Source organism: Phyllobates terribilis, unplaced genomic scaffold (assembly GCF_046119375.1).
Source record: "Phyllobates terribilis strain yellow unplaced genomic scaffold, ASM4611937v1 Scaffold_10__3_contigs__length_209671492, whole genome shotgun sequence".
NCBI lineage: Eukaryota > Metazoa > Chordata > Amphibia > Anura > Dendrobatidae > Phyllobates > Phyllobates terribilis.
Window position 1 is genome coordinate 55,963,116 of NW_027362770.1, and position 15,285 is coordinate 55,978,400.

Here is a 15,285-nt window from a genome sequence, read left to right on the forward strand (position 1 = left end):
GCTCTGAAAGAGCATGCAGATCTGTGGCTCACACTGCTGAACCTACAGCCAGGCATGGTCATGTGTGACAATGACCGGAACCTGGTGGGGGCAGTGAGGTGAGGCGAGCTCACATACGTTCCATGCCTGGCCCATGCACTTAACGTCATGGTTCAGCAGTTTCTCAAATCCTACCTGGAGTTTCCGGATCTGCTTGTTAAAGTACGCCGCCTGTGTGCCCATTTTAGAAAGTCACCTCCAGCTTCCGCCGCCCTTGCCGTGTTTCGGCAGCTTCTGCAGCTTCCAGCTCACAGACTGGTGTATGATGTCCCCATGCATTGGAACGTTGGAGTGGACATAGATGTCAGACATATGTACGATCCTCCAAATGTTTGAGGACTCCACCAAGATGGTGAGTGGCGATGACGCCATAATTAGTGTCACCATCCCGCTTCTCTGTCTTCTGAAATGCTCTCTGCTCACAATCAAAGAGGATGCATTGCAGGCAGATCACGATGAGATGGAGCAAGGAACCATACAGGGTGATTATACACAGCCCAGCCTCATCTCACCTCAATGTGGAATGGAGGACAATGAGGAAGAGAAGGAGGAGGAAGAACACGAGCTGGTTCATGTGCTATAGACAGTATTACCTGCACAGCTGTCATACCGTCTGTTCAGCATGGATGGCCAGAGGGCAGAGAGGAGGAGGAGGAGCACATGGTCAGTCATCCTCTTGGTGAGGACACAGAAGTCTTGCCTGTTAGTAGTCTGACACGCACGGCTGAGTTTATGTTACGCTGCCTTTCCCATGACCCTCACGTTCTCAAAATTTTGGGTGACAGTCAATACTGGTTGGTGACACATCTAGACCCACTCTACAAGGAGAACTTTATATTTCTTATTCCTGAGGCGGACAGGTCTACAAAATTGGGTCTGTACCAGAAGGCCCTTGGTGAGTAACTATTAAAAAAATTCAAATCTGAAAACGCTGGCGGCAGAGGTCACACTTCCTTGTACAACCAAGGAGTACAGGCAAGAGAGACACAACTTCCATCCAGCAGAGGCAGGGGAACATTGTCAAAGTTCTGGGAGAATTTTCTCAGCCCCTCCCATCGCACAAGCCCTGTGGCGTGGGGTACTCTCACAAGGAGTGCAAAGTTTGGGAAGATGCTGAGGGAGTACCTTGCCGACCGTACGAATGTCCTCCATTATTCCTCTGTGCCTTTTAATTATTGGATATCCAAGCTGGATACGTGGAATGAACTTACTCTCTACGCCTTGAAGGTCCTGGCCTGCCCTGCCGCCAGGGTTTTATCAGAGCGGGTTTTTAGTGCTGCTGGTAGAAATATAACTGATAAGCCCATTCACCTGTCAGCTGAAAATGCTGACAGGCTGACTTTTATAAAAATGAACAAGGGCTGAATTGGGCCAGACTTCTCAACACCACCCAATGATAGCAGTGTAACTTAAACTCACATCCAGTGTCTTTTCTTGGGAGGTGTGTTCCCATGCTCCTGTTCACACCCACACATGGGTATACGCTTCCTGATTTTGGCTATTTGCTCTTCTCCTCCTCCTTTTCCTCATCCTCCACCACCATATCACCAGGGTGACCATGGTCCGTGATGCAACACCAACATAATTTTTTAAAAGATGTTTATGATGCCCGTAAAAAATTTTTTCTTTACAGTATGTTCACGTATACCAACAGGGGTAAATGTTTGTCAGCCCATACACTTGTGCATGGGCATTACCAGTATAGGAGGCCGGCTACTTTCTAATGGGAACATTTTTTATGAGGCCCTTCTCCACGTCTCTTGCAATTTTTGGCAACCCTTGCATTCACTGCAGAGGCAAACACAATGGGAGACCTACTTCCTAATAATGGGAACATTGTTTTCAGGAGGCCTTCCTCTAAGTCTCTTCAAAGGGGTATTGGGGTGCATCCAAATTATCAAAATGGTATTGGGGTGCGTCCAAATTTTGGGCAGCCCTGCCACTCATTGCATACGCAATAACAGTATAGGAGACCCACTCTTTAGTAATGGGAATAATAAAACATTGCCGGCTGATGGCTCTCTATGAATAGTGAGGGCCGACTGCTGGCCATTTAAGAATAGTAAAGGCCGCCTAATGACCCTATGAAAATAGGCTTTGTGACTTTCAGAGTCACTCCTTCATAAATGAAACACAATGTGTCTGATGATATCTCACAGATGACCAGATAAGGTTGTAAAATGTTAAAATGTCATTTCCTGTTGAATGCATTTGTCACGGTTGAAAGCAATGCAAAAGTGAAAAAATGCATTAAAAACACTACGTGTGAACGTAGCCCAACGTGTGGAGGAGCATTTTTGTTTTTGGTTATTTATTTTGCTTTATGTACAAGTCATTACCCTGGAAAGTCCGTAAAAGTTGTGTAATACTCTGACAATGTTGTTGACAGAAGTGACCTGGGAGTCAGAAATGCTTCCAGGGGTCTTCCCCATGCTGTCCCCATGTCATTTGAGCACTGTTCCCATCGATTTGGGCAATTTTTAGTCTCTCTGCAGACCGCCAGGGGGAGCCACCTAAAAAATGCTTGAGTTTCCCATAGACTAACATTGGGCTCGTTGCTTAGGTTGAGCACCCGAGTATTCCAATGTGCTCGACCCGAGCATAGAGCACCCGAGCATTTTAGTGCTCGCTCATCACTTGCCTTTAATACTAAAACTATATATTATCTATGGAGCATGCACTTGCACCTTATTATCTGTATATAGACTATTTTTCTTTATCATATTTGTTACTGTGCAGAGATGATATGGCAACTTGTACTCACATATTCAGTGGGGAAAATAATCATTTGATACACTGACGATTTTGCAAGTTTTCACACCTACAAAGATTGGAGAGGTCTGTAATTTTTATCGTAGGTACACTTCAACTGTGAGAGACAGAATATAAAAATAAAAATCCAGAAAACCACATTGTATGATTTTTACATAATTAATTTGCATTTTATTGGATGAAATAAGTATTTGATTCAATAGAAAAGCAGAACATAATATTTGGTACAGAAACGTTTGTTTGCAAATAACAGAGGTCTTACTTTTCCTGTAGTTCTTGGCCAAGTTTGCGCACTATGCATCAGAGATTTTGGCCCACTCCTCCATACAGATCTTGTTCAGATTTTTCAGGTTTCAGGGCTGTTGCTGGGCAACAATGAAGTTCAGCTCCCTCCAAAGATTTTTCATTGAGTTCAGATCTAGAGACTGGCTAGGCCACGCCAGGACCTTGAAATGCTTCTTATGAAGCCACTCCTTACTTGCCCTGACTGTGTGTTTTGGGTCACTGTCATGCTGAAAGACCCAGCCACAGCCCATCTTCATTGCTCTTACTGCGGGAAGGAGGTTGTTGGCCAAAATCTTGTGATACATGACCCCATTTATCCTCCCTTCAATATAGTGCAGCTGCCTGATCCACTTTGCTGAAAAGCACCCCCAAAGTATGATGTTTTCCCTTCCATGCTTCACGGTTGGGATGGTGTTCTTGGGGTTGTACTAATCCTTCCTCTTCCTCCAAACATGGCAAATGCATTTTATACCAAAACGTTCTATTTTAGTCTCATCTGACTACATGACCTTCTCCGATACCTCCTCTAGATCATCCAGATGGTCATTGGTGAATTTCAAAAGGGACTGGACATGTGCTGGCGTGAGCAGGGGGACCTTGCATTCCCTGCAGGATTTTAATCCATGTAGTTCTGGGCTGATTCCTGACCTTTTTCAGAATCATCCTTACCTCAAGAGGCGAGATTTTGCATAGAGCCCCAGTCCAAGGAAGATTGACAGTCATCTTGTGTTTCTTCCATTTTCTAACAATTGTACCAACAGTTGTTGCTTTGTCACCAAGCTGGTTGCCTATTGTCCTGTAGCCCATCCCAGCCTTTTGCAGGTCTACAATTTTGTCTCTGGTGTCCTTTTACAGCCCTTTGGTCTTAACCATAGTGGAGAGGTTGTAGTGTGATTGATTCAGTGTGTGAACATGTGCCTTTTATACAGGTAACGAGTTCAAACAGGTTTATTTAATACAGGTAATAAGTGCAGGGTAGGAGGGTTTCTTAAAGAAAAACTAACAGGTCTGTGAGAGCCAGAATTTTTGCTGGGTTGGTAGGTGATCAAATACTTATTTCATGCAATAAAATGCAATTTAATTATTTAAAAGTCATTCAATGTAATTTTCTGTTTTTTATTTTTAGTTTCTGTGTCTCACAGTTGAAGTTTACCTTTGATAAAAATTACAGACCTCTCCATTCTTTGTAGGTTGGAAAACTTGCAAAATTGGCAGTGTATCAAATACTTATTTTCCCAACTGTAATTGCATATAATTATCATATGCCTTTATTATTCTCTGAATAATTTTCCTATCTGACATCATAAATTAATACCTTGGCAGTAACACATTTATGGCTATAGGTTTTCATGAATATCATATTAGGATATGTATATATAGATGTATAAATTTTTTGTGACTGTTCCTGGAAGTCATGAGCTTACTGTAAGTATAAGTGCCATACAATCATCAGATGTGTTTTTCTCTTCTGAGGTTACCTGTTTTTTAAGATACATTTCAATTATTTTTCAAGGTATCTAAGGGGTATCATTTCTCCTTGTGGAGAGTGTCATGTTAAGCATGTCACAATGAGGAGACTTTTAAAGCTGCAATGCTCCTCTGAGAAATATGCAAATTATCTCTTCAGAGAGGAAGAGGACTAGAACTCTTGTGCCACCTACAGGAATAGCAATCCTAAAAGTCAATAGTAACTTTTTAACGAGCCTTATGACATGACTTAGGATATAAGCCAGAACCAGAAACTCAATTTGCATATACTGTTTTTCGGGGTACTGCACCTCATCAGTGCAAAGTGTGTGTTCTGTTTTTTCTGGGTGAGAGGCGTCAGACCGGTATCCAAGGGGTAATATTTCTCCTGGCGGAGAGTGACATGTTAAGCATGTCACGGTGAGGAGACTTTTAAGGCCGCAATGCCTATATCCTAAGTCATGTGATAAGGCTTGTTAAAGGGTCACTATTGACTTTTAGGATTGCTACTTAACTTGTCACTCTCCACACTAATCGGTTCTAATCACTAATCACTCTAATTGGTACCAAGTCACCATATTGTGACTGCAACTTCTACCTGACCAGGATTCGGAGGTAACGGTCACAAGCTTTCAATGTAAGTCTTCAAGAGCTTTGTTTTGGCCTCGTTCTGTTTCTCATAAACTTAAATTAAGTGGTGACTTCTGCATTGCTCAGCAAACATTGTAGTGATCTGGCAGGTCAAAACCTGCAAAAGATGTCTGGAATGACACTGATAACAGAAGATGATGGCTGCTGATAAGTATAAGACTAGGTGCAGGGAACTTACATTAGTAGCACCACTCCAATGCTGAAATGAAAAAAAACGCTGGAATGGTGCTTTAACATTTCTGCAACACAGCATGCCTCTTTTGAAAACTCAATCGCAAATAACTGCCCTTCTCTGCTGTTTCTGGGTTCCCATAAACTCACAGCTACACCTTCTGGGGTCTTGGCAGGACCCACTGCAGCTGTGCTATCCTTCTGTCTCTTCTACTTTCTTGGCATCCTGATCATGCTAGCAATATTAAGATCCAGATCCTGACTTTCTCTTATCTAGTTACTGTCCAGGCTTACTATCACAAAGTTACACCATGGGAGGAAGGGGGGAACACAATCCAGCATCACCATCCAGATAGTAAAATTTCAAACTTTATTTATATTCCATTAAAAGAGATTAAAACAGCCTGACGCATTTCTGGCACTTGGAAGTACTCTTAGTCACTTAGTTCCTCCCCTTTCCTCCCATGGTGTAATTTGACTGCTTCTAACCTGGATGTATCTCTCCTCTTACCACAAAATACTCCTCCCACCATCTCGGCTGGCCAGCTGTAACTCTTTGCTCCCAGTTGCTAATTCTTCCACATGAGTGGAATTGCAATAAACCATACAGCTAGTACATCAGAAACATACAGTATGAACACATGAGAGAAATACAGCAATGTTTCAGGGGAGTGCCAGCTGTTTTTCCTCTCGTTTAGTGAGCCACTGAGTTCAGTTATTGGTTGCAGCGGTGATGCACCCTGTTGATGTGATATCACTGCTGCAGTCAAAACTCCAAGACGAAGGTGGGAAGCTGGATCTGAGTAGTTTACATACTGGTACTGTGTGTGATATTAAATGGAATCTACCTGATCTGAGAGCAGAATAATGTAGGGAAAAGGAAGCTGAATCCAACCATAAATCACTTAGATTACTGGGTGCAGCCATGCTGACGCAATCCGAGCTATTAGATTTATTATGAAGCAGAGCTGAGAAAGGTGCCCCCGCCCACACCAGGCTCTGTATATACAATGTCCATAGACAGTGAGCTGCTTATCACAGGAGGGGGCGGTGCTGGACTAGTGTAGTATGACAATTCTAATCTCTTAGTGGTAAATCCTTCACTTAGTAAATAACAGAACGCACTTTGACACATCTCTGAATTCTGTGTTTTAGCCTTTATCTCCTGCTGTCCTCCGATTACATAGCAAAAACCTGCTGACAGATTCCCTTTAAGTTTATTTGGATGTTTGTGGTCCATTTTTCTTAAAGTGAAATACCTCATTAAAAGTCAGCTACTGAATATTCCGTCTTTAACCAGAATTGTATATCTGTACTGGGGTGTCTGTTCCCATGGGGTGAACTTGGATAGTACCGGGCAGCCCGCCTAGTCTAATAGTATGGGTGTAACTAATAGGCTGTAAGCCAGATACTGTGCACTACCCTAGTGTGAACAGCACCCTATACAAGCCTTTTTGTGTGCAATTCAAATACTAAGCAGTCACCCCCTCCATGAAATGGTAGGTTGCGAGTGACTGTCTCTTCAGTATTTTGCACCTGTGTAGCCGCCATTTTTATGTGGGTTTGCTGCACCCTGGTAGTGCATTTAGTTCTGAAGATCTGGGCAGGTAAACATTGCTGCCCTTTTTTGCTGTGTCTTTTCTTGAATTTTTGGGGGAATTTTTATTCTTCTTATTGTGGCTTTGCTGTTTGTATATCTGTACTTGTCTACAACTTTGGATTCATAATAGGAAATACTTGAACTTGTACTATTGCTGACCACAAATATTGTACATGTATGTACATGTATACCTAGGGAAGCCACTGATACAAGGCACCACAACAGCTGGGGAGAGTGGAGCTCTAAAAGATATGCATAAGGGAATAAATACGCAGTAACAGGGAAAATAGCATTATAAGGTGCTATTATATAGGTTTTGCATTTAGTCTTTAAAGATTGATTTGCTGTATAATTACTATATAAGACTTCATGATGGATATTCCCTCCACAGTGCAAAACTATTAAAGGGAATCTGTCAGCAAGTTTCTACTATATAATCTGATGACAACATACTGTAGGGGTTAAAACACAGATTTCAAACATATGTCACTTAACATACTGTATGTGTTATTGTTCACTTACAATGGTTTTAGGAGATTATCATTGCTATGACTAGCTGGCCTTGTGAGCACAGGTCTGCCCATGCCCCCTTCTGTGATAAGCAGCTCACTATCTATAGACAATGTACATAGAGAGCCATGTGTGGGCGGGGTTAGCTTCCTCAGCTCTGCTGTATTGCAAAATCTATTAAATCTTTTTGTGTCACAACTGCTGCACCCAAGTGATACATCATTGGACGCACCTTCTCTTTTCCTACATCAGGCTGCTCTCAGATGAGGTAACCAAACCTGCTGACAGATTACCTTTCAGTCGCCCATTTATCTATTCATAAATATTAGGTGTGGCGTGCCCATTGTATTATGTGAAACTGATCTACATAATTAACCACCATTGTAATATAGAGAAACGTGATAATGATCAAAACCAGACTCAATCTCCACTGCTATTGACCTATATGTATATTTGCTGTAGCAATACAGATTCAATGAATACTGTAAAAAAAGCAAGATTTTTCTTAACAGCTATTCAATCACATATCAATTGCAAACATGAGGATATCCATACTTTGCTCAATAGCAAAACAATAAATGTATAGAGAAAGCAGTTGATTTATTTTAGTGAGCTTTATGCTAATGGGGTTGGTGGATACCAAAGAGTTATTGCATTAGATAAAAGACCACCTAGCATGCTATGTCACATAGACATATACACATATATGGCGGGGGGCTGTGGGACGAATTACACTAATTATTACATTGGGTTCTTACAGAAACAAGAACTCATTTTAATTTTTTCATTCTGAATTTTTATTAATAGGCACAATACATGTGGAACGGGCTTCTAGAGGATTATTTTCCCAAATGTGAACTCTGACATAACCTTCTTAAAAGGTAACCTGATATGTTAAATGCATGACATTAGCATGGAAAATCAATCCATTATTGTGACATGCTAGCAAAACCCAAAATAATCCACAACATACCGTATATCACAACCACTAGGAGGCTATATGTAGAGACATATGACATAAATATCTCCCCTCAGAGTATTGCAAACATTTTTTTTAATAAAACTTTTACCTTGCACAGCAAATCTGTAATAGTACATATATCTCAAGAGGGAATCTGTCAGCACAAAGTGACTGATCAAGCCAAGCACAAGTGATCGCTGCACCCTTCGTGTGGACAGTTTAGTGCACCGTCCCTTGTGCTTGTTTTGCATCTATCTTCCCTCCGTCTTCATTGATTGACAGTTCTGGCTTTACAGGAGAACTGAGCTAGAGGCAAAACAAGTAGGTAAGAAGTTTCAATTTACTATTCGGCCACGTCAAGGGTGCATCGAATATCTGTGCTTGGTTTGAACAGTCATTTTGAGTGATAGCCTTACCTTTCAATCAAATGACCAGGCCTTAAACATGTCAGAGAGAAGGGAGATGCAATTAATATCAATAAAAGTCTTCATTTTGTTGATGTAATTTTTACAAACCAGTAACCTGGAGTCTGGTGGACCCAATAGGCATGATGCTTCATGATGCTGCTAGATCAGGTAGAAAGAGTGAAATGTCACTGCTTATGTGATATCATAGAAACATTGAAAGCTGATGGCTGAGAAAGAACATATGGTCCACATGTCCGTCCTTGTCCATTTCCCTCTCTATTTTATCTTATGATACTTATATGTTTATCCCAGACATGTTTTTTATTTCCACATCGGCTGGAAGTTTTCCGACATTGCTTCTAATCTTTTCCCCCAACAAATTTAAAATTGTACCCCATTTAGTTTCTTAATAAAATCTTTTCCTCCCGATCTTTACATCTATTTTCAACAAATTTCCTTTAATTTATAGTTTTCAGAAATCTACATAGAATATCAAACTGAAAAACTGTCCATCTGATGTTAACCAGGGAATCATGAATCATAAATACTTATAATATACATTCTAAGGATAAGCTGAGGATGACGTGCGTCCGTCATGAAAGTTGGCCATAATCATCAAGAATCATTATATCTATGGAATTAAAGCAATCACATTTTTATAGATCAGAGTAATTACTGGACCTGGAATCCGCTTTTTCATGATTATTTTAGAAGAGCAGGACAATGTTGACATGATGACTATGCTTTGTCATAGTCAGAGCAATTTTTTTACCTGGAGAAATTATTTCCACTGTTTCATAGATGCCTATGAATGTATAACCAACCATTTAATTATGAGCTAAAAAAATATAACTGGGAACACTTACATTGGAAGGCCAGTTTATCAATCAATAATTTTGTATATTTATATTAAATAATTAAGAGCTAACAATTAGGTATATATTTAATTCCAGCCTTAAAGACAAAACTTCAGCCTGCATGTCCCCCAGGATACATTCATCTGCTTTTCTCTAATAAAACATGTAAATTAAATAGCATCTTGTTTGCTTTATCCTTATGCAGATATAATGTTAGCACGGATGTGACAAAGGGAAGAATACATAGAACAAAAGAGCCTTTGAGATGTGATACACTGCCCATTTAACAAACACAGAGGTCACGGTGGGGGAAAAGAACCGCATAAGAACCCTTGTGATGTAACACAATGTCCAATATAAATGGTCCAAAGACAAAATTTAAAGAATAAACAGTGCAAAAGCCTTTGTGATGTAATATGTAACTCAATGTGAATGTTTCATACTCAGAGGCCAATGTTTGAAGAATGACAAGTAGAAGAGTCTTTGTGATGTAATAAAGTGCCAAGTGCAAATGCAACAAGCACAGAGGTCACTAGGAAAAAAGAAACGTATAAGAACTCTTGTGATGTAACAATGTCCAGTATAAATGGACATAATATAAAGAATAAATAGTGTAAAAGCCATTCTGATGTAATACGTAACTCAATGTGTATGTTACATGCACAGAGGCCACCATATGAAGAATGAAAAGTAGAAGAGTCTTTGTGATGTAATAAACTGCCAAGTGCAAATGAGACAAAGACAGAGGTCACTAGGAAAAAAGAAACGTATAAGAACCCTTGTGATGTAACACATTGTCCAGTATAAATGGACATAATATAAAGAATAAATAGTGGTGTAAAAGCCATTGCCATGTAATATGTAACTCAATGTGAATGTTGCACACACAGAGGTCAATGTATGAAGAATGAAAAGTAGAAGAGCCTTTGTAATGTAATAAACTGTCAAGTGCAAATGTGACAAAGATATAACACAATGTCCAACACAAATGGTCAAAAGTCAAACCATAAATAAAGAACAAATAGTAAAAAAGCCTTTGTGGTGTAATATGTAACTTAATGTAAATGTTCAAGCAAAGCTGTCACTGTATGAGGAATGAAAAGTATAACAACCGTGTCCAATAATGCAATATCTAAATGAACGCTACAAGCACGCAAGTCACAATGAAAGAATGAAGAATGGCAGAGTTTTGTAAATGCTACCTGCTCACAGGTGACTGGATCAAGAAGGAAAATTACAAGATCCTTGGTGATGTAATAAGAAAGGTTACTTCTTTGGTTGTAATTTCATGAAAAATGAAAAGTATAAGGACCATTGTGTCTTAATACAGTGTCCAACATAAATGCTACAACAAAGTATCACTGCGAGATGAATGAAAAGTGTAAGAAGCTTTAGGATGTAATGTCTAAAAAATCTGCTACCAACAGAGGTCATTGTATGAAGAGTGAAAAGTATAGGAACTGTGTGGGGTAATGGAATGGGAAAAATGAATTCCACAAATAAGAAGGTGACTGAACAAAGAATGAAAAGTGGATTGACCCTTATTACATAGAATGTTGACTACTTTTTTACATGCTAATATGACTTTGCTTTCATTTCTGTTATTGGCTCCTTCAAAAATATCTTACTGTGACAGAAACTCCGAAGAAAGTCACAAGCGCTTGTTTAGATATAGATTTGGCATAATGTCATGATACTCTTACAGTATAGTCAGGAGCTGTGAGGACAGAGCTGTCTGATGGATGAGATTAGTGAAGATATTGCAGATGAAAGAAGCGACATCATATTGTAGGATCATGTGAGTGAAAGTCACGCATCTTAAAGGCTTTCTTATTGTACATAAAGTGGTATTACTTTGTAAATGTACTATTGATGCTAGACCAAAGCATGAATGAGGGAACTAGAACAGTAACAGTCATTTTGAAGGAATTCATCATTTTGTAGTATTACCTTAAAAAAATCTATTGAATAAATAAATATATATATTTATATATACAATAGATTTTTTTAAGGTAATACTATATATACATATATATATATATATATATTTATATATATATATATATATATATTATATTTATGTTACTCACTTATATAGTGACATTAATTCCACAGCACTTTACAGATATTATCATCTCTGTCTCCATTGGAACTTACAATTTACATTCCCTATCAGTATGTCTTTTGAGTATGGGAGGGAACGAGAGAACCCGGGGGAAACCTACACAAACACGGGGAGAACATACAAACTCCGTGCAGCTGAGCGAGTCAATTCTCATCCCCCTGGTCAAGGACCACATCAGAATTTCAGGACCACCGGACTGGATCCTTGTGAACCACCGCTTACCTGCTGGCATCCCCGACTCCTCATTGATTAGCTGGCTAATCAAAAGAGCAGGCTGTTTGTCCGGCGGACCAAAATACTAATGCGGTCGCTGGACCAGGGTCTTGTGAATTTATTGGCTCATATATATATTTTTATACATATATATATATATTTTTTTTTTTTTAATTCACTTCCAATTACATCATTGATGACCTTATTTTTAAAGGTACACAACGAATAGATGTAATTTTTGGGAATGGAGTATGAACTGAGTCCTCGTATTGCCCTGGATCCATGGTCGCTTACAATTAATACTAGTGTCAACTTTAAAACTATTTTTGCTGCAAGTATTCTGCGACTCTATTTCTAATCATAGAAATAATATTGTATCCAATGCTATATTGAGTTTTTTTATACAATCACAGGCAGATTATTGGCATATCCTCAATGGTATATACAAGTGACCTAGTTGAATAAAGCATATATGTCTGATGTTAAGATGGAAATATACCTTTAAAGAGGTAGTACACAAAGAATGAGTTATGTCACAGGTTGGTTGTTTTTCATTAATATGCAGAAAGTCTTTCATGAAGACATATGGAAGCTGTGCGTTCCTTCCTGTCATTCTCTTGTTTAATTAGAACTGTTATCCACTTATTTTGCCCTTCTATATGACAGCTGTGCTGCTGCTCTGCTTCTACTCTTTGGAAAGAGAATCTGCTTACTTAACACTACAGAGCACTGATCCCTTGAAGTGTGACAGCAGAAGAAAAGCTAAAACTACATCGGTCCTTTATCTGCCTTTGATGAACTTTTTAAAGCTCCATTTGTGGCATCATAAGCAACACAGGCGTGAAAAGCGAGACTCACATGTGAGGCGACATCTAGAGGTCACTTTGAGAATGCAGTCTAGTTAACAATGCCTTCAGCACCTTGGACAGTACCAACATTGCAGGCGTGCGGATCAAGGGCATTTGGTTTGTATTGTAAATGTCCGTATTATGGAGGAAGGCATTAATAAATTAGTTTTACTAAGCATATTTATAGACTGCATTTATATAGTTGATTATGGAAGCAATGTTTTTAAAAACTGGGCAGAAAATGCAAGATGGCTTGGTGGCAACTCAAGCAGCAAGTTTTCTGCTATCTCACATACACACAAGCTATTTCTTACTGCAGCCAAACATAATGGCAGATAGAAAGTGCATACAGTATGTGCGGAATCGTTCTCCTTTTAAGAGTTAATGATACAAGTCCAATAAATTTAGAGCATATGTCACCATCTTGTACACAGGTAAGCGCAGGTGCCATGAAACAGCCAGAAATTCAATATATCCACCTGTAAGGTTGTACTGTAATTTGCCCATCTGGCTGGCAGGCATCACTGGAGGAAGATCTGAGCTCCGCCATACACCTGACACCCCTGATAAGCAGACCACTACATCTATGTCACTGATACGGGCTGTTAACTTATTTACTGAAGTAACATAAAAGAGCCAGCGAGCGATCAATGTTGATCAATACATCTGATCAGACATCAAGGGCTATTTTATTAGAATGGAGATTAAGGCTTTGGGGTAACTGATCTAAAGGGATTGAGGGATGGGATGAGAGGGGAGAAATACTTCACATAGTGTTGACCTTCCCTAATGCTGGGGGATATTTTTGCATTACTTCATGGAAGTTGTTATGTGAAGAGTTTTTGAACTATTTAGTCCTGTATAAAATACACAATGGATAGTTTTTGTAAAAATGAGACATCTTATGTAATACTTGTATGGGAAGTTGCTAGATCTGAAATTTCCCAAAAGGAATTTTTTTCGTACATCCATAGGATCAGACACTACCACAACTCTGTATGGAGGCTCCTATCTCTGCCCATGACATGCGATATATTCCGCACACAAGACGTACTACTTTGATGAGATATTTTATCTCCCCGAGGGAACTGTCACAAGCCATGTATATCTGTGAATTTCATCATTGCTAATGTGTGAAGATGAATGGGCATATCCTCTAGCTCCCCACTTCTTAATAAATGCAATATTTGCATAGCCATTGAGAAAAGCCACCTTGCACTGACATAGAGATCTGCAGCATTTCTTGAACTCCTATACTTGGAATGAATGAGAAAAGACTTGGCTCCCTTAGGCTTTCTGTACTAACTGAGCAGAGAGGCGACTATTATTTTAATAAGCAGAATGCAAACTAGCAGGATGCCGAGCTTCCCCTACACCCTGCAATGAAAGGCACTTGGAATCTGAAGCAAACTCCAGGCTCAGTGCGAGCAGCAGCCACATCAGGCATCAGCTGGCCGCTGCGGATTCTTGTGGTCCAGGGAGAGAGACAGCTGGAGATCTCATTCATTTAATCTCAGCCTACTAATGAAGGAGCAAAGCGGCATTGCCAGGGAGCCCTGTGTGCACACCGCCGCCTCTTCATATCCCTGACCCTGCATTTCACAGCAGCACACAGCACAGGCTCTCTGTGCATTGCTGACTTTTACATTTTCTCCATCTCATATACAGTCCATGCATTCATATCCTCAACAACACTATTGCAGAGGGAAAGATTCCCATTTAGCACTTTAACATCCTTTCTCCCAATGCAAGAGATAGAAAAATAACAAATGCACTTACCTGCGCTGTACTACAACAGGACCAGGGGGGAAATGCACAAGTAAAAGGTGGTAAAAGCAATGCAGGGAGAACTATTTACTTTGTTTGATAAAATCTCCCCGAAATAGACGGAAAAATGTGCTGAATGTGGGAGATTTCTTGATTTATCTCACAGCTGATAAAGAGCAGAGTGTGCCAAGAAGAAGAAATCTTAGAAGAGGTCTCAGTCACAATCCAAAGCATGAGAGCTCTAAGTGCTGCTTGCTGTTGCCTGCCCTATTTCTGCTGTCAGGATCTAAGCTCCTTCACGTCACAGTGCGATCTGCATATTCCACCCAATAGCTGCTACCTGTGTGTTCAGTGAGGACGCTGCTGGCTCCAGTGAGACGACTGTATGTAGTGGAGTACGGCGTGAGCTTTGCTGCATATTGCCAGCTCCTAGCACATTGTATTGGTAAAGCATCCTACAAGATACAGTGTAAGAATGACTCCTGGGGGCTCTTAGTGAGCAGGGGCGACATATCATTGGTGCAACCTCACGGGGGCATGATGAGATATTGGACAGAAAGGGGTCCATATATTGTTCTTACACAGGGGCCCTCTTCTGTCCGTGTCCGCCAC

The 15,285-nt window shown here is 40.1% G+C and overlaps 1 protein-coding gene across 3 annotated transcripts in view; it reads right to left on the reverse strand.

The window, feature by feature from the left end:
- FSTL4 (follistatin like 4) overlaps window positions 1–15,077 on the reverse strand; it is a 1,654,952-nt gene extending 1,639,875 nt beyond the window's left edge. For 2 of the 3 annotated variants that reach the window (XM_073649559.1, XM_073649558.1), the window contains exon 1: window positions 14,686–15,076. The gene's annotated coding sequence lies outside the window, so the exon portion shown is untranslated. Of the gene's footprint in view, window positions 1–14,685 lie in introns of all 3 variants that reach the window. The other variant, XM_073649560.1, reaches the window with a different exon arrangement.
- Between the last annotated feature and the right edge of the window lie 208 nt (window positions 15,078–15,285).